The 20626-nt window shown below is 46.1% G+C and overlaps 1 protein-coding gene across 13 annotated transcripts in view; it reads right to left on the bottom strand.

The window, feature by feature from the left end:
• Positions 1-20626, bottom strand: part of KCNIP4 (potassium voltage-gated channel interacting protein 4) — an 819764-nt gene that overhangs the window by 66568 nt on the left and 732570 nt on the right. The gene's annotated exons all lie outside the window — the stretch shown is intronic.

Here is a 20626-nt window from a genome sequence, read left to right as displayed (position 1 = left end):
GTACTGGTTTTCTAATTACACAATACAAATGCATTACATCTTAGTCATCTTGCTGTCCATTAGTTACAACTACTAGCTGTGGTCAGTTTGGAGTCCCTGAGTCATCGTTGTCTTGTTCTGCATCCACGTCTGTAGAGTTTCCTTTGTTGATTGTTTTTCTGGGGAACAAACTAGATGTCAACAGTTTCTGTTGGTCTTGATCATATATGATCTGGGTGATGAATTATTTTTCTTTATGACAGCTGGAGTTGTCCATTCTTTTTCTCCATCCAATTTAACACATACACGGTAATGAGGTTCTAAACACAGCAGTTCTCTGAACTTCATCTCTTGTAAGTGTTCATGAGCTTTTTTTGCCTTTTCATATGATTTGGATACACAAGGGGTGGATGTGGCCCGCGGGACCGTCCTGTCTGGCCCCCAAGCTCTTGGCTCACAGTCCCAGCCCATCCCCCGCTGTTCCCCCTCGCCTGCAGCCTCAGCTCTGGGCGGTGGGGCTGTGAGCTCCTGGGGCAGCGCAGCCACAGAGCCTGGCCTGGCCCGATGCTCTGTGCTGCATGGTGGCGGTGGCGACAGCAGCGTGGCCAGGGTCCAGTCGGGCAGCAAGGCTTTAGCGCCGCCAGCCACTGGTGCTCCAGGCAGCACAGTAAAGGGGCAGGGAGTGGGGGTGTTGGATAGAGGGCAGGGGAGTTCGGGGTGGTGATCAGGGGGTGGGGATGTGGATGGTGGGGGAAAAAGGGGGTTGAATGGGGGCAGGGGTCCCAGGGGGCAGTCAGGAAGGGGGGTTGGATGGGGCGGCAGGGGACAGTCAGGGGCAGTGGTTCCGAGGGCAGTCAGGGGACAGGGAGAAAGGGTGGTTGGATGGGGTAGGGATCCCAGGGGGGTCCGTCAGGAATGAGAGGAGGGGTTGGATGGTGCGGCAAGGGTCCAGGGGCAGTCAGGGGACCGGGGTATGTGGCTGGGGCAGGGGTCCCTGAGGAGCCATCAGGGAACGGGGGGGGGGGGGTTTGGATGGGGCAGGAGTCTGGGGGGGGGCAGATAGGAGGTAGGGCCAGGCCACGACCCCATCCCCTAACTGGCCCTCCATACAATTTACGAAACCCGATGCAGCCCTCAGGCCAAAAAGTTTGCCCACCCCCGGGCTACACTCTCTTCATTTGGCCACTTTGGAAATAGATCTACTGTTCTGAGTCTGAATCTGAATCTGAGTTTCCTTGCCATCAGGAGTTGTGCTGGACTAGTTGTGCTATTTGTGAGAAAAGCAAGGAATGGATCTTTCTGCTGTAGAATTTTCTTTGCTGTCTGTACACTCTCCATTTGCCTGCAGATCATTTGGGCTGCTAATAACCTGATCCAACTCATATTTTGTCCAGAATGATTTAAATTCTACTGCAGTGAATCGTGATCTGTTGTCCAACACTAGTTTCTCTGGACTACTTATGTGAGCAAAATCTTACCCTCAGTTTCTTGAGAACACTGCAACATGTTATGTCTTCAAGTACATTATTTCTATATACCTGGAAAAATAGTCTATGATGACCAGGTAATTGTGTCCTTTGAAATCACATACAATTGCAGCTAGTTTCTTCCAAGGTCTGTCTGGTAAAGGTGTTCGTATACTCTATGGTTCAGCACTGTCTCAAGTTTATTTGTACCGGATCTCCAGTACATCTTCCATGCACTATGAAAGCTTTTGTCTTCAACTTTGTAAGTTGATTCTTACCCACATTCTGGGCCATGCAGTTCAGAATACCTCCAGGACTAGTCAGAGCCATGTCAAATGACTTCAGCTCCTGGAGGGGCTGAAGGTTATTGTAAGTCCCTTCTGAGATGATTACGATGCCTGCTCCTGAGTCAATTTTCAAGTCTATCCATGAATGTTCAGTTTCATTCTCCAGGCAGACTCTCTGCCATCATATGCAACGGATCCCAGAAACAATGGCTCTTGATTGTCTGTAATATTTGTCAACTCCCTGACTGCTTTGGTGAGGCAAACATCTGCAAAATGTCCATATTTTGTGCATTTATTACATGTTGCAACTTTGGCAAAACATACATCTGTTGAGCTGTGAATTTTTCCACATCTTGTCAATTTAGACCGTAAGGCTTTGGTGTTTGACTGGAATTTGTCCCTCTTTGTCTGGGCGTTCTCTCTCATTGCTTCAGGGGTCTTATGGTAAAGCTAGTTTCTTATTTTTAAAGTTTGGCAAGTTGCTCTTGGTTTTGCTGTTTCACCAGCTCAGACTATTTGAATAGCTGTGTGTTAGGTTAAGTCTGTTTTTAATTGCAGCTGCTGTGAAATATTTTTATCTGTTAACCCAATAACCAGCCAGTCTGATATTTTCATGTTTTGCAGTTCCAAAAAAATCACAGAGCTCTTATAAAACTTTCAGCATTTTCCACCAGTTCTTGAATTCTCTGGTGGCAACTTGCTCTTTCATAAACAACATTTCTTTGAGATATAAAGCAAACATGGCCAGAACTCTTTTGTAGACATTTTTGTGACTGTCTTCAGTAAAGTTAAAGTCAACTTTGGCTGGTGTTGGGTACAAATGACCTTAGTACTGAATGCAGGGGTAGTGAAATATGGTTACCAATGTTGTAATTATTGTAGGAATACAGGAAAACGGGACTGTCAAAGGTCTCACCCCCACTTGGAACTGTTGGGCTCCAATGTGGGGACCTGACTTGGTTTCCCTCTAAACTAAAATTCTAGTTTAGATCTAGTAAGCTGCCACCACTCAATCATTAAATGTGGATTGAGACACAGTCCTTCCCCAAAATCCTAGGGGATTCCAAGAGCCCCAAATCCATGGAGTTCTTACACCCAGGAGAAACAAACCATTCCCCCTGCTTCCTCCCCTCCCTTTCCTAGGAGGGGCACGGGATCTAACTACAGAGGGATACCTCCCCCTTCTCTTTCCCTGAGAATCCACCCAAGGAAAGACCAACAAGTCCTTAATAGAAAAGAAAAGAATTTATTAAAGACTAAAAAGAAAATACAGAATCTCTATGAGCCCAAGCTGGACACTCATAGGGAATAACCTTATCAATCTCTGGAGAGAATCCCCCCTCCCCCTTTCTCAGTAAAAAGCAATATCAGCAAACAGGAATAAAGCATTTCCTTTAGCAAACACACAATTGCAAATGTAGAAAACAAATCATAAGACTAATTCACCTTTCTAATTAATACTCACTATTAATTAGTAGAAACTACTCCAGGAGAGCTTGGAGACATGACTGTCTCTCTTAGATTCAAAAAGAGTTCTAACAAAGAACACAGACAAAGGCTTCCCTCCACAGAGATTTGAAATTATCTCATCTCTGATTGGTCCTTTGGTCAGGTGGTCACCAGGTACTGCATGTTAACCCTTTACAGGTAAAACAGACTTTAACCCTTAGCTATCTGTTTATGACACGCCCCCCAAATCGCCAACAGTGGGAACTACTGGTGGTGATTTCCTCCTAGAACTGTAAAATAAACAGATAAACAAAACACATGCACTATTACATATACTACTAAGTATGTAAACAACAAAATATTTGACATTGAAGAACACTTTGCATGCATTTGACCGGACATACTTGGCAACGTCCTTGCCCATTCCCTCCCAGTGGAAGGAATGTTTTTAACCTGTTTTTGCTTTGTTGACCCCAGAATGCCCACTGGGATGTCAGGGCCCAAGCTTAAGAGCTTGTCCCAGTACTTAGTTGGAACTACCAACTGTCTTTGAGGATGCTGGCCTTCCTGGTGTCCACCAGAAAGAATGTCCTTATATAAAAGTCCTTGTTTTACAACAACCTGGAATTGGGTAGAAGAGCTGAGAGGCGGTGGGTTCCTGCGTGCCGCCGCCCAAGCTGTATTAAGGCTGTCATTGGCTTCCTGCTCAGTCTGGAACTGTTCCCTTGAGGCGGGAGACACCAGTTCCTCTGGAAGCGATGTAGGTGATGAGGTTGTTTCCATTGACTGTGGACCGCTCTCCGCTGGTGCACAAGGTGATATTTCAGGCTCTGGCTGAGCCTCTTGGGTAGAGTTGTCTGCTGCTTCTGCCAGTTTAGGCCCGTTGGCGCCCCCTGGCGGTGGAGTTGCAAGCACTGGCGTCAGTGCTGGCGCTGGTTCTGCCACTGGTTGCTTTTCCAGTTCCGGTCCTGGGACTGGATGTACTATGGCTGCTGTAATTGTTGGCATGAGATCCGGTTCCACCACCTCTGTCTGGGTCTTTGGTAACACAGACCGGGTTCTGGTGGATGGCTCAGGAACAGGGATGGGAGTGCCTGCTTGTTTGGCCTGGCTGCGGGTGACCACTCCCCCCCTCTTGGCCAGCTGCACATGGTTGGCCAAGTCTTCCCCCAGTAGCATGGGGATGGAATAATTGTTATAGACAGCAAAAGTCCTCTTTCCTGACCAGTCCTTGTACTGGTCTTCAGGGATGCTGTACCCATGGCAGGTCCTTTTAACCTTTTTGAAGAAGGCCTCAGTGTCCTCACCTGCCATGTAGGTGGGAAATTTCTTGGGATGGGGAACAGTGCCTTCTGGTGCTGGCCACACCCCTCTGCAGTCAGTGAATTTTATGTGTGGCTTGCTGGTGTTGCTTTTTGGTGCTGGCCACACCCCTCTGCAGTCAGTGAACTGGTTTCCCAATTCCTAACCCTTTCTATTCCCGAAGAGACTGAATAGAAAAGAAACAAAAACTTTGTATTTGCATTTGTGTAGCTGCTGTTTGCTGATATACTGAGAAGACCAAAAAAAAACTGGTTTGTCCTGTTTCTAGCACTTGGTAAGTACCTCACAGTGGGGGTCCTTTCTAACAAGCCTCCTAGAAAAACTTGCACCTCTTTCCTTAGCTGGTTTTTCAAGCAGACAGAAAGAAAAAAGAAAAGAAGAAGAAAAAAAATCCTTTTCTAACACAGCCTGTTAGAAAACCTTATTTTCCTCAGCTAAACCCAGCTGAAAATCTGTTTTAAAAAAAAAACAAAAAACAATCTTCCTCTCCTTCTGAGCTGTGGTACTAATAAGCCCAGCTGACCGGCTGGTCCTACTTAGTACCTGTGAGAAAAGTGTAGTAACTCCTTTCAGGGTTTTGTATTCCCTGGCTCCAGAGGATTTCAAAAGACACAGGGAAAAAAATTCTGGCTGGAGGGTTTCTGTCTCCCCCCCCTGCAAACCTGTTTTTCCCACTGGATGGGAATGTACTTTGTGGAGTACTTCCCCCCACCTAACCTGTTTTCCCTGCTGGATGGGGTGAGCTCCCAGGAGCACCTCCCCCCACCCAAGGAATCCTGATCACACAAAGGAGGGACACACCTCCTTGCAACCAGAGCTAAAAACCTCTGGCTTGAGAATCCTTATCTGCCCAGCAAACCTGTGAGGGCACTTCCCCCCACCTAAGGAATGCACACACTTTCTTTTCCTCCAAGGTGCTTTTCTATGCCACCCGAAAGAAAACTGCTTTTTCCTCAAGCTGCCTGTCCAAGCAACCCAAAAGAAAAACTGCTTCCAACAAAGCCTGCTGGAAACTCAATTCCCTCCAGCCAACCTGGCTGAAGATTTCTTCTAACAATGGGTTCGAAACTCCGCTGCCACCATGTCAAAGGTCTCACCCCCACTTGGAACTGTTGGGCTCCAATGTGGGGACCTGACTTGGTTTCCCTCTAAACTAAAATTCTAGTTTAGATCTAGTAAGCTGCCACCACTCAATCATTAAATGTGGATTGAGACACAGTCCTTCCCCAAAATCCTAGGGGATTCCAAGAGCCCCAAATCCATGGAGTTCTTACACCCAGGAGAAACAAACCATTCCCCCTGCTTCCTCCCCCCTCCCTTTTCCTAGGAGAGACACGGGATCTAACTACAGAGGGATACCTCCCCCTTCTCTTTCCCTGAGAATCCACCCAAGGAAAGACCAACAAGTCCTTAATAGAAAAGAAAAGAATTTATTAAAGACTAAAAAGAAAATACAGAATCTCTATGAGCCCAAGCTGGACACTCATAGGGAATAACCTTATCAATCTCTGGAGAGAATCCCCCCTCCCCCTTTCTCAGTAAAAAGCAATATCAGCAAACAGGAATAAAGCATTTCCTTTAGCAAACACACAATTGCAAATGTAGAAAACAAATCATAAGACTAATTCACCTTTCTAATTAATACTCACTATTAATTAGTAGAAACTACTCCAGGAGAGCTTGGAGACATGACTGTCTCTCTTAGATTCAAAAAGAGTTCTAACAAAGAACACAGACAAAGGCTTCCCTCCACAGAGATTTGAAATTATCTCATCTCTGATTGGTCCTTTGGTCAGGTGGTCACCAGGTACTGCATGTTAACCCTTTACAGGTAAAACAGACTTTAACCCTTAGCTATCTGTTTATGACAGGGACTGTGTTTAACCTGTCCCAAATGAGGGGGGCCATCCTCAGTTGCAAGAATCTCGTTAAGCAGGGACTCAAATGTCAGATCCCTGTGAAAGTAAGAGGGGTGTGGACAGGTATGCCCAGCCAGGAGGCTGCACACCCTAAAGGGTCCTCCCTAGACTGGTTTAACCTGTTCCTACCCACTGTTCAAAGAATAGAGCTAAATAGGCTTCATTAGGAGCCTCTTTGTTATGTTAAATGCCCAATCAGAGCTGAAATCACTTGAGATGGGGCAGTGTTTCTGCCCAGCATGCAAAGAGCTGAAAATTACTAAGAGACTGGTGTGCAAAGGTCACAGCAGAGGAGCAAGTGGCAGCAGAAGGCTACTGACAGTCAGCTGATGAATGAGTGGCTGGTGCAGCGGACAGGCGTGATGAGCAGCCAGCAGGGCAGCTGTTGGAGAGGTGCAGCAAGAGTGGTGAGCAGGTGGCCAGCAGGGCAGCTGGTAGAGAGGTGTGGTGAGAACGGTGAGCAGGCGGCCGCCAGAAGCAACAAGCAGGCGGTTGGTGAGTGGCCAGCAGGGTGGCTGGCAGAAAGGGGCAAGTGAGTTCCTGAGCAATGGAGCGAGTAAGGTACCTCTTTACCCCACTCGGGGAGGGAGGTGAACTCTGCAGATGAACCTCTGAACTCTGGGTCTGCACTGACCAAGGATAGCAACTGTGAGTGGGGTGCAGAGAAGGGTCAGGCATGTGAAATGGACTTTGGCGTTGCTGGACTTAAGAACCCGAGGGGAAAAGGATACTTCCCAACCTGCTTGGGGGTGGGTCTTTTACTCATGGTTTGTGTTTATAAACCCTGTTTGCAGTGTTTTCCCAAATTAATGTCGAGTTACGTCCATCTCTAAAATTAAATGTTCCTTTTCTACCTTTAAACTCTGTGCTTGCGAGTGGGGAAGTATTGCCTCTCAGAGGTGCCCAGGATGTGTGTGTAAATTTCCCAGGTTACTGTGTTGTATCAGTGGAAAGGAACCCCTAGATATTGAACCCGGCCCTGGTTGCTGCTGGCTCCACCTGGCAGACGAGTTACACTTGAATTACAGTGACACTTATTGAGACCCCAGTGGGCTTGGGACTGTAGCAATACTTACTAAGAGATAGTCCCTACCCTAAAAACTTTACAATCTAAATAGACAAGACAAGGTGTCGGGGGAGGGGAGGAGAGAGAGAGAGGCACAGAGCAATGAAATGGCTTGCGCCAGGTCACCCAGCAGGTCAGTGGCAGAGCCAATAATAGAACCCAGTTCTTCTGATGCCAAATCCACTGTCCCATGCACTACAGACCACACTTCCTGGTCAACTAGAGCTAATGCTTTCCTCTTCGCAGCAGCACTCCTCCCACCAAAATCTAACTGCCTAATCTTAGGCAAATCTAATGCACTCATCAACTTGGTATCTACATGCAATCAATAACAAATAAAATGCCAAATGCAGACACTGCTATAGCCAGTTGTTGGTGAAAATTATTCTTGATCACTTGTAGAAATGTTTACCTATACCTATTGGTATAATTTGCATAATAACACATAAGGGGATATGATTACAAAGAAAGACATCTTTTTCTCCTATTTGACAGATATGGAAACTGAGGTAAAGAAAGGTTAAATATCTTTCTTAAGGTCATACAGTCTGTTCATACTGGTACGTGTGGTACATACTCGTCACTATAGACTCTCCCAAATAGTTAAAGACAGAAATCATAATAATGAACCCTTTCTTCTTTCCCAGCCTGTATGAAAGTAGCTGAATTAGTTTATTGTTAATTTTTATTTTAGAAAAGATATAAAATTTAATATATATAGTGTGTGCATGTGTGTGAGAGACAAATTTATTGAGGGAAAACAAAGACAAATGCCTGAACTTTTATTTAGTTCCTAGCACAATGAAGTTACTGTTCATTCTTTTCTCTTGTATGTGTGAACTTACTGGCATAGCTCCTGCTGCAGAGAAAGTTCTGTTTCCCACACTCACAAGCTTCTCTCTGTTGCTCAACAGAGGAATGTAACCATCATGGGAGATTGGATCTCAGTTAGCTCAGGCCAATGTCAGGGAGGACTTTCAATATCAGGACAGAAACATTAAATTAGTCTCTGTTGTCAATGGAGAGTCAGTGCAGAAAGCAGAGAACCCGAGTAATGTGTTCATGGCCACTTGTGTTGCTAGACAGATGGTAGGCTTTGTTTTGCACCAGCTGGATCTTTTAAGGTGTGTGGCAGGCCATAAGTCAGTGGCAGAGTAAGTAACAGAACCCACGTCTTCTGACTCCTAGTCCTATGCTCTATTTACTTGATCATACTGTCTCCTGAGTTTATTTGTTACATTATTATAATCATCATGTTCAGATGTCTATACATTTATAGACATTAGTTTTGGATAAATGTGTTAACCTTAAAATTAGTCACATGCAAAGCAATGGAACACTGTGAGAATTCGAATGTAATAGAAGTTGAGCAAGGGAATGATGAATACTGGATCTGTGGGGTTTTCGATTTGCACTCAAGTGAATCCAAGTTGGCTCAATGCTCTTGAGTGATACAAGTGTAGATCCTGGGGCTTTGGAACGTATGGCTTTCCTGTTTATTTCACTATTTGTGTTTTTCAGTATTTATTTTTAACAGAAATGCAGAACAACAGACAGATCCTACCTGACATTGTTTCTGTGGAATTCAAGAAAAGATTCTGTGAGGAAGGCTTAAATGATTTATGAAAAAAATGGAGAGGTATTTGGCTTTGATTAAATGAGATCAGGCTTTGACAAAGACTCCAACGTTTCTTAGAATTTCCAGTAATACACAGGTGCTGATCCTTGGGTCTGGTGGAGCTGTGCTTAGTCCATAATCTCAGGAGGGGGAGAAGGTGGTGCTAAGCCACTTTTGCATTTTTCAATTGTTAGGGACAACTTAGGCCACATGCTCTAAGTTACACCAGCCAGGGATCACCACAATAGAGGCAGTGCCTTAGTGATGAGCAGACTAGTATCAAGATAAACCCTTTATTCTGAACAGAAACTATACACAGAATGAGGTAACAAAACTTTCTACAACTCTGTGTAGCTGCAGCCTCTGCCTGTCCTATCCTAGGCTTTCTTGTTCTGCCCCAGCAAACCAAAGACCTGCCTCTATGATATACAGGAAGTGTGTCATCTCTGCATTTCCTGGAGGACTTACTCTATAGCACACACAGTACACACCTGCCTAGGCTGTATTATCTTTCCCAAGTACCTTCTGTAAGTCTGGTGGGGGAAAATACACGTGTGCCCTAGCAGTATCATATCAGCCTATACTTCTCCACCTGCACAGATCACAGAACCACAGAGTACATTTTGCAGGGTTCTGAATATGGTGATGGTATCACAAAAGGAACTGACCACTTCTTTCCTGTGTGAGACTGGGGAGGCTCATGAATCTGAATGCAAGAATCTGGGAGGACTAATGCAAGTCAAGGTGTGTTTGCTCTGTTTTAGTGTATATAGTTGATCATCCCCTCCTTCTTTCTATGGATATAGCCCAAGGAGTAGACTAGTGGTTTTCAACCTGTGGTCTGTGGACCCCCAGGGATCTGCAGACTATGTCTAAGATTTTCAGAGGGGTCCACATCTCCATTCAAAAAATATTTAGGGGTCTGCTAATGAAAAAAGTTTGAAAACAACTAATGTAGACTAAACAATGTACTTGTGTGTGTGTAGATGGTGAGAGAACTCCTTCCCCTTCCTCCTCCTCCCTCCGCTACTCTGCACAAACCTGATTGATTGACAGCCTCCCCCAGTCAAACACATAGAATTAACTCTAACCTTGGGAGGGTTTGAGCAAATGAGCAGATAGGGTGGAGGTGGGAGTGAGACTGGGATTCCTGTTGGGCTATCTGGAGGGAGCCACCCTAGTGGAGGTGCAGACCTGGCCAGATGACCAGAATACTACCAAAAATATTTTTAAGTGGCTACTGAGATTTATGGACTCCTGCCCCACCCCCCACAGATGCAAGAATTCTTTGCTTGAACCCAAAAACCTACTGAGAGACTCAGAGACTTTGCCAATAGCCTTCAAATGATCATCTGCTCCATCAAAAGAAGAGACCTTTCCTGGTTAAGGACCTGGCACAACAATTGGCAGAAGGGGCCTGTGATCATGTTGCTCAGATGGCTTTGCACTCCCTGCAGGTCCAATACCCCAATATGGGCGTTGAGAACTTTAAAGAGAAGGCTGTGGATTCAGTTGGGTCACAAACACCTGAGAGCCAGGGCTGGAATGCCACCCACAGGCTGGGCTTGGGTTACCTGCACCTGACCCTTGGGGTCTGATTGGGGGTGGACTGAAGTTTCCCAGCCCGCATAGAGACCACATCACCATCTCACAAGACACAGAGGCAGCAGTGGTGCAGCTTTCCAGACTGGGACCAGATGCTCTCCCCTCCACCAAGGGACACATTGGCCAAGTTGTCTAGACACAAGAGGAGCTGAGCACACAGACAGACAGTTTCAGAGAATGTCCAGTGCCCTGAGACAAATTCAGTGGCAAGGGGGAAGGCCATGGTGGAGGGTCAATGAATAGCTCCATCAGGATGGCCATCCTGTCTGCTGGGAATGTGGGGAAGTCAGACACATTCTGAGGAGATGCTCCCAAGAGATGGTGGCTTTTAACCTGGGGTCCTCGGGGCATGGGACCAAACCCCAAAGGGACAACCAATAGGTCTAACACCTGACTGGAAATTATCCAGATTCAGCAGCCAGTGCCCGTTTGTTCCCATCATCCTCCAAGATGTGTAGATAGATGATTTGCTGGACACTGGTTCCCAAGTGACTACTATCCAGAAAAAGACATTTCTCTGGTAGCCACAGGACTTATCAAACCCTTCCAACAACTGAATCCAGCTAGATGCTGGGTACATGCTTGCTGACATACGGTTGGGCTCCAGGATGCTTTGACAACAAAGGATGCAAGCAACACTGAAAACTATGTTCTGCTCCCTGTTGTTCTAGGCATGAATCTGCTACAGCAGTGCTAAGATGAACTTCTAGAGGCACAGTGGGCACAAGCCTCAGCTACATCCTGGGGGGAGGACGGTATGCAGACCACCATTAGAGAAATATGCTGCCAGTGAAAGTCCTGAACCACACCCATCAGCCCATAAGGCTGTACTGCAATCAAGTCATTGCATGGCTCCTCTACTTTGAGTGGGAAGGTGTGGTGATCCCCACAGGGAGACCAGACACCGGGAGTGCCCCCCCATTGCCTTGCAGAGCAGCATTAGTGAAGGCTTGGGAGAGGCCTAGCTTCAGGAAATAGACATGGATACTGTGCAGATTACTACAGAACAGAGGGATCATCTGACCCAGCTGATTTGAAAACATTCTGCCACCTTCTTCCAGCACTGGGCTGTCTTCAAGTGTGCAACCCCCATCCAGCATCGGATTGCCACCAATCATGCCCCGATCCAAGAGAGGTTCTGGCTAGTCCCACCTGCCTTATCCCAACCAATGAAGATATGCTCAATGAAATGAAGGAAGCAGGTGTTATCAGAGAAAGCTAGAGTCCATGGGTAGCCCCCATTGCCCTGGTAAAGAAAAGAAAAGACGGGAAACTCCACTTCTTCGTGAACTATCAGAAACTCAACCAAGTTATGCATAAGGATTCATACCCACTCCCTTGCATGGAGGAGGCATTGACTGCCCTTAAATATGCCTCCTTATTTTCCGCCACTGACCTGGCTAGTGAGTATTAGCAGATACCAATGGGGCTGGAGGACCAGGAAAAAAGGGCTTCATCATATCCATGTATTTGCCTTTTGGCCTCTGCCATGCTCCAGTGAGAACTCTGAGATGGTTCTCCTGTATCTGGATGACATCACTGTATATCTGAAGACACATGAGGAACACTTGAAACACCTGGACTTGGTGTTCGCCCAACTAACTGAATAAGGTCTGAAGATCAAACCTTCCAGGTGCCCCTTGCTGAAAGAGAAAGTGGTTTATCTGGGTCAGAGAAGGTGCAGGTTGTTGAGACGTGTCTGATGCCAACCACAATACAAGATGTCAAAAACAACCTGGGGTTTGTTGGATATTGTAGATGTTTCATAAAATACTTGGCCAAGCTAGTTGCATCCCTACATGCCTTGTTATGAGGACTCTCCAAGGAAGGGGCTATACAGAAGGGTATTCTGAACTAGGATGAAGGCTGTCAGAGGGCCTTTGAATGCTTGAAATCTGCCTGGTAAAGGCACCAACAATGGCCTACCCAGACCACACCCTCCCTTTCAAACTATACAGAGGCCAGTAACCAGGGGTTGAGGGCTGCACTCTCTGAGGACCAGGACAGATGGAAGAGGATGATTGCGTATGCCTGCTGGGGACTGATAGAGTCAGAATGGAATGACGAGCATTACAGATCCTTCAGACTGGAATTCCTGGCCCCGGTCTGGGTGATCACCTAGAAGTTAAAGGCTACTTGGCAGCCATTTCCTTCATAGTGTCCATGGACAACCACCCCAGGAGCACACCAGCTCTGCCAAATGGAGAACACTAGAACAATGCTGGGCATCAAGACTGGCCAGCTACAACTTCTCAGTGGAATTCCAGTATGGCCAGAGCAACACCAAGCTGATGCCCTGTCCAGGCTGCCAACAACAACAGAACCAGGGAGATCACGGCCAGAGCAACCACAGAAGCAAAGTGTGCTCTCTCTATGGCAGCCACTAGCTAACTATGACAGCCTACAACCCAGCAGGCAATGGTCTCTGTGAGCGAGACAAATAGCTGCTGCTGGAGGAATGGAAGACTTCCTACCTGCTGGAGCTGACCTACATATATAAAACACAGTGTACGCCACCATGAAGTACATTCCCCTACTTTCTGATGTTCTGCAGGTATGGCCAGCTGCCAATAGACAAGACCCTGGTCATCTGACAGGGGACCTCAAGGAACCAGGGTCCTGGGACCCCAGAATGGCATAAGCATCACCAACGTTTTCATGAGGCAGGCCAGACTGTAGCCTCTAACATGGGCCAAGCCTGAGACAGACATAAATGGCGCTATGACAGACATGCTGGTGCCAAACCATTAGCACGGGGGAGGTTGGGAAATCAGGTCCTACTCAAGCAGCAGAAGAACTCTAAACTGGACACAACCTGGAACCCTGAACTGTACATCATCTTGGGCTCCTGTATGCCGAATAGCTGGTATATAAGATCCGAGCAGGGGTGCCATTTCACATTTGGTGGGGAGTGGGCAACTTTAACCATGATTCCAGGGGCTACATAAGCATCTGAAAACTGTAGGGTTTTTTTTTTTTCTTCAGATAATAATTTAGAAATTAGCTGATGGAGCACTGTATCTAATTACTATATATAAAAAAGAGAATTAAATAAATATTAGACCCACTCAGCTCTAATACTAACATGTTCTCACATCTTGTGTCAACTCACTTAAGGGATACTGGTTAGGTTTAAAATTTTAATGTATATTTTTAGTTTGTTACTAATTCTTGAACACAACAATTGAAACAATTGTAGAAAAATCTAGATTACATTCTATCACATTTTTGCAGTTCACCAAGCTTGGAATAGATCATTTAACTTTGAAAACATCCCACTAGGGTAAGGGCCCATGAGTTTATACTGCACATGCCTGGGCTTCTAGGGGTGTTACCTCACTACAAATAACAGACTAGAAACTAACTTTAAATAGGAGTGAAACTGATATTTTCAAGTCACTTTCACAGTATTGCCAATCCTAATGTTCAAAAATCATGAATCAGGCACACTAAAAATCATGAGATTGGCTTTAAAATCACGAGAGTATGTAAAAATAAGAGATTTGGTGTTCTTTTTATTTGCCGTCTGCTTTTTGAGCAGTGAGGTGCCCTGGAGTCACATGTTGAAGCTTCCTCCACAGCCACAAGGACTAGAAACGTCATTTTTCTTTAAGAATGAAGGCTGAAATTATCAGATATCCACTTGACTCCACGAGCTGAGGCTTTAAGGAAAACAATATTTATCATGCCAACTCTCATGATTTGTCATGAGTCTCAACACTGCTTTCACTTCTATTTAAAGGCTAGTTACTTTCCTGAAGGCTCTTAAACACCACACTACAGTGATTGAGTTGCGGTTCTCACAGCAGAATATTTAAAAGCAAACACTAAGAAAATTCCACATTTTAAAGTTGAGAAAAAAATTGAGACTTCTGTGGTATATCAGGGCCACTGCAGGCAGGAAAGGAAAATAAATAGGCACAGGAACTTTGGGCAGCTCTTCCACTTGAAAGAAAGTTGGAGGGTCAAATCTTCGAGTCCTTAATCCAGCAAAACCTCTATTGTTTAATAACTATACATTTCATACTTAAATATCTGAGCCATCTTATCCAGGGCTACGCATTCTAAACACATTGGCTCAAGGATGACATTTTCTGGCATATTCTGAACAGTGCTGAGCACACAGATGGTGCCCAGTGAATAATACAAATCATGACAATAATCATCGACTCTATGGACTCCGTGGATGCAATTTCTGTTCTTTTTTCTGGAATTGTCCTGGATACAGCTGAAACCCTAAGAATTTGAGGTATAAACACACCTGATACTTAAATGATACTTTCTGATTCCTTCCTTTTCACCAACTCAGAACAAAAAAAGACAAAACAAAATGGTTTTCAGTTAAAACATAAAATTGCACAGCAGCCATTGCTCTACACCCCAGCATGGGGCAGAACCTGCCACCTCTTGGGTGTTAAGTGATCCCTCCCATCTGACTCTCATTCTCCATCGTTCCTGACCTCTGTGCTGCTTTTCATGCTGTCAACTAAAACATCCATCCCAACCTCCTGAGACCATTTGCTGGAGTCTCAGAGAACTGGCCACCTTGATTTTGCTCCCATCTATCAGAGTTCTCTTTTTTTGAAGCATGCAGCAGAGAAATGGGCTGGTCTGCTGGATAGGGAACTAACCCTGAAAGATCTGGGTTCTACTCCCACCATGGACTTCCTGTATGACCACAAGCCAGTGCCTTAGTTTCAAAACATTTTAGGCCCCCAAAGATGCAGCTAGACATCTAGTGGGGTTTACAAAGTACCTAACATTCTAGGCACTTTTGAAAATTCCAATAGGTGCCCAAATACCTTTGAAAATCTGGCCTTTAGTCTGTGTGTGCCTTAGTGCCCCATCTGTACACACATGGATAACAGCACTGCTCTACCTCACTGAGGGGCTGTGAGGAGAAATAGGTTAATACCTTGTGAGGTGCTCAGATACTATGGTGAGGGGGCCACAAAAGTACCACAGATAAAATGGGACCTTATCTATACCACTGCTATCCCTTCCCTTGGTTTTGGCCCCTTCTTTTCACCAGTGCCCCACAAATCGCCCCCTTTTCTGAATGTAACCTTGGCTCAGAGGGCTTGCCTGTATCTTTTGAGTCTCCTGTGTTCTCACTAAAACAACCCCTCTTCCCTCCCCCACTCCACAGAGGGATTCCTGTTTTACAGAATAAACTTCCAGATCCTTAATTAAATCACAAGCCCTTTCTTATCTTGCCATTTTGAGCCTGAGCCACAAAACAGCATGTTTGTGTGTTGGGAGTCAGGGGGAGGGAGGAGATTCTAGTTCTAGTAGCAGGAGGCAGGGCTGGAAGGAGTCACTGGGCTCCCACTAGTGGGGTGGATCACACAGGGGGGAATCCCCACTGCAGGCACCCTACACTGGTCTTGTCCTCAAGGCAGGGGAAAAGCAGAGTGAGGGGCTCAGGGGACACATGGAGGAGGTACCCAAGTCTGGCCCTGAGGTGGGGGAGGAGCAGAGTAGGGAGGAGGCACACAAACCTGACCCTGGCGGGCAGAGGCAGACAACAAAGAGGCAGGAGCACCCCAATGTTCTCAAAGGCTGAAGGGGGAGTCCCCCCTATTGGACTGATACAGCAATGCTGACAGTGGCCAAGCCATGAGGTATGCCCGCTATCTAGGAACAGGTGTGTTTACATGATGGTGGACGTGGAGCTGGTGACGGAGCTCCTTCTCCTTCTCCCTTCATTATTTCTCCTTCTCCTCCTCCCTGTTATTCTGCACAATCCGGATTGGCTGGGTGGGACTGCCAGTCAAACACAGAGTTAACGCTGACCCTTGAGAGGGTATGAGCGAATGAGCAGATGGGTACTGGATAGAGGACCAGCCCAGGAAATTTGGAAACAAAAACACAAGAAAGAGCCCTGAGCAAGGAGAGAGGGGAAGCTGTTTGGAGGAGAGGGACTCTTGTAAACTCTCAACCTGGAGGTGACAGGACAGCTGAGACCACATAACTGACACACCGTTTTGAGCTCAGACCAGAACATACAGATAAGCTGGACTGACCCAAAGGATGGAGGGGATTGCACTGGTGTGGGGCAGAGTCTGCGTGTGCCTGGCCAGGCATGGAACAGGGAAGAGCTGTTTTGTTGTATGCCATCCCAAGAGTGAGAAAGTTTGTGTACCCCCTGCTAGAGATCTCGGCCTGGGTCAGCTCCTGGCTTTTCCTGGGTTAGATACAAGTGTTGCTCTATTATTAAGTGTGGTGCTTATTCCAGGGGTAAACTCTGACCCCACTAAGAGAGAGGGTTGGTATTTGTGCTGAGGTATGTGGCTGAGATCTAGGACTTCTTCCCCAACTATGGGAACCCCCACCTGACCATTGTCTTTTTCTTCTGATTTTGTGTAAGGTTTGTTGCTGTTTTTATAAATGTAACAAATATAATTTTTTTTATAACTGTAACAAATACTAATTTAAGAAGGCAGGATAGCAGACTCCTAAAAACCTGCACCTAGAACATCACAGAAGAATTCAATCTCTCTAGCATCATTCATTTTTATTTTTCCTTTAAGAGTCAAAAGCCATTTTCCCTTGTTATGATCAGCTTTTAGCATTTGACAAATATAATGCAAAGGGACACATTCTTTATTCGTACTACAATACATAAATTCTACTCAAGAAACGGATTGTCTTGGAGACCACATTTGAAAGGGAGAATGAAAATTATTGCCTATTAATCACTGGTCAGAGTGGTTATACAAACTGAAAATTGCTTTAAGGGTGAAAGTCACCTCTGTGCAGAGAAGAAGCATGAAACCTATGTAACACTGAAATCTCACTTATGTCATCAAAATGACACTCTGCCTTGGGGAGAATTTCACTCTAGAGATGTAGAAGAAGAATTAGTTGTTCCTAAAATGTAATGGACACAGATGAGATTTACCTTTTACCTAAAAAAAGTATGAAAGATAAGACAAACAAATGTGAAACTTAAACCTTAAAACTTCTGTAGGGAGGTTGAAGTATTTTTCTCCACAAAAAAGACACTGTATAGACTGCCACCCAGAAATCAAAAAGTTCACGCAAGATTCCAAATATTAGGCACACACCTCCACCCCCAAACCTCAAAAACCAAAACAACCCCCTCCCCCCCACACACACAAAGAAAAAGAGGCAGAACAGGAGAAAGACTTTATACCTGTTAAATCACAATAGACCAGTGGTCTAAGGATAAGGCACCAAAAAAAGACTTACACCAACATCGGCTATAAAAGGCAATAAGAAGAGGTTTTATAAATACATTAGAAGTGAGAGAAAGGCAAAGGAATGTGTAAGTCCACTATGTAGTGGGGAAGGATTGCTAACAACAGATGACATTAAGATTGCTGAGGTGTTTGATGCCTATTTTGCTTCCGTCTTCATTAAAAAGATTAATGGTGATCAGATAGTTAATAGTATCTTTATAGTAGCAAAAAAGGGAAAGAACACAAGCCAAATGGGGAAATAACAGTTTAATCAATATTTAGATAAGTTGACAGAGCCTGATGAAATTCATCTTAGGGTACTTGAGGAATTAGCTGAAGCAAACTCAGAACCATTAGCAATTATTTTTGAGGACTGGTGAAGTTCCAGAAGATTGGAGAAGGGCAGACATAGTACCCATCTTTTAAAAAGGGAATGAACAAGACCTTGGGAATTACATACTAGTCAGTCTAACTTTTGTTCCAGTACCTTTCCAGGTATCAATGATTAAACAATCTTTATTTTTTGGGGCAGAACTCACTTGTCCTTGTCTGCTCCTCTCGTTGGCGGCAAATACAACCAGTGACCCTGGGAGTGGGTGGGTATAAGGTATTTAAACCCTTTAGCAGGGATGAAATACTTCTTTTTGGACCTCTTGGAGGTGGGTGGGATGGAGGATGGGGTTTGCCAGAGGGCCTTAGCTATCTTTAGAATCCTGTCATGCACAGGCAATGCGACCCCTGAGGAGGCTGCCACCAACAGCATGTTGAATAAAGTATCAGACTGCTCTGCCATTTCTTCCACCTCCAGGCCCAATTTCAAAGCCACTCTTTTGAGCAAGGCTTGGTGCTCCTTAGAGTCATCAGGTGGACGGACATGTGGGGGCTGCCACTACTGCATCACCTAGTGACGAGGATGAGGACTGGACCTCCAGGAGAGTGCCTGGGACATTGTGCCCCATTGGGGAAGGATCTTTTGGAGTGGACACCTGCTCCTTTACTCCAGTATCTGATCCCGCTCCACGTCAATGCTGGGGATTGCTTCTTCGAGGCAGCAAAGGAGGAGTGGTGTGAAAAGAGCACTGGCATAAACAGCATGCCCTACATGTTCCAATATGGCTACTAAGCCAGCTACTGGCTCTACTGCCAGGTCGGCACCATGGAATCTGAGGCGGTCTTGGGCACTCACAAGGACCACTGCTGTCATAGTAAGGGGATGAAGTCCCACTCCAATCTGGACAAGTCCCCTTCCAGTGATTAGGGTGGGGCCGTAGATGTTTGTGTCTGGCGACTGACCGTAGATGTGGGAGAGCGATGCCTCAAATAGGAGGACTGGTGCCTCTCCAAAGACTGGTGCCGGAGTCTGGGAGATGGGTGCCATGCCGGTGACCAGTCCCATATTTGAGGGGAACGATGAACTGACGGAGATCTATGACAAGGGGTTGGCTGGAGGGAAGATGACTGGTGCCGGACGTATGGGGACCGACGTCTCACCATAGGCAATCTGTGCCACATCAATGATGACCACGAGCATGGTGCTGGAGACCTGGGCCATCTGACAGGAAATCTAGATTGTGGAATTGGGGATCTCGACTGTGGAGATGGTGAATACTGCCTCTGCTCTGGGGACTGACGGCATTCGGTTGCCCTCTAAGGAGATCTCATAGCTGGCTTTCCCCCATGGGAAGCCTTAGCCGGATCCAAAGCCATGCGTGGCACCGGCAGTGCCGGGAGAGGTCTCTGCTCCAGAGCCTCCAGGAGGGCCTCAGATGTCGATGGCCCTGCCAAGTGCCTGGGTTCCCTACTGCTCCAGGGAGTTGGATCTCTAGGAGAGCTGCGGGGGTCCAGCTGGAGAGGTACCCCCTTGTGGCTCCAGAGTGGGTGGGCAGCCTGAACAGGTCCTTTGCCCAATGCCCCTTAACTCTTCTTGCTCGGTGCCGGGGAGCCTTGTTTCTTTAGACACTTCTTGGGCACCGGCGAAGAGGAGCAGTGCCGGCAGTACACTCTGCACTGATACTGAGGTGCTGGGCATAGAGTTGGAGTGGGAAGGCTCCGATGCCAGGCAAAGTGCAGCCTGCATGAGGAGGGTCCTTATATGAGTGCCGCACTCCTTTTGAGTTCTATGACAAAAGTCCTTGCAAATGAGACACTTTTCCTTCACATGTGACTTTCCCAAGCACTTTAGACAGCTGCTATGAGGGTCAATAATGGGCATAGGCCTATTGCAGGCAGAACAAGGCTTAAAACCCAGGATGGGGCATGCCCCAGCCCAGGGCTAAGTCCTGCTAACTTACACTACTTAACACCTACTTACTGACTAACTACTGTAAACAAACTATATACAACACTAACAAGGAGCGTTAGAGAGAACTGCTGTCCACTTGCGAGGCGAGGGGAAAAGGTGCTCCAACCAACCATCATGGGCAGTAAGAGGGAACTGAGAGGGCATAGGGCAGGTGCTGCACTCCAGAGGGTACCACTGCTGACCTGATGGATACAGCTAAGGCAAAATCTCAGATGGCTGTGCACAGGGGCGCGCACACACATACAATAGAATTGACATGAGCAAACACTCGAAGAGGAACCTAATATACATTAAAATGAAGCACTAAACACTATCTAACTAATCAAACAAACATGGTTTGAGTAAGTAAGGCACCTTGTTCAACGCTATGGATCCATGAGATCTGTCTGACTGCTACGGTTGGAACG

Source organism: Mauremys reevesii, linkage group 5 (genome assembly GCF_016161935.1).
Source record: "Mauremys reevesii isolate NIE-2019 linkage group 5, ASM1616193v1, whole genome shotgun sequence".
Lineage (NCBI taxonomy): Eukaryota > Metazoa > Chordata > Testudines > Geoemydidae > Mauremys > Mauremys reevesii.
This window is presented reverse-complemented; position numbering and strand designations above follow the sequence as displayed.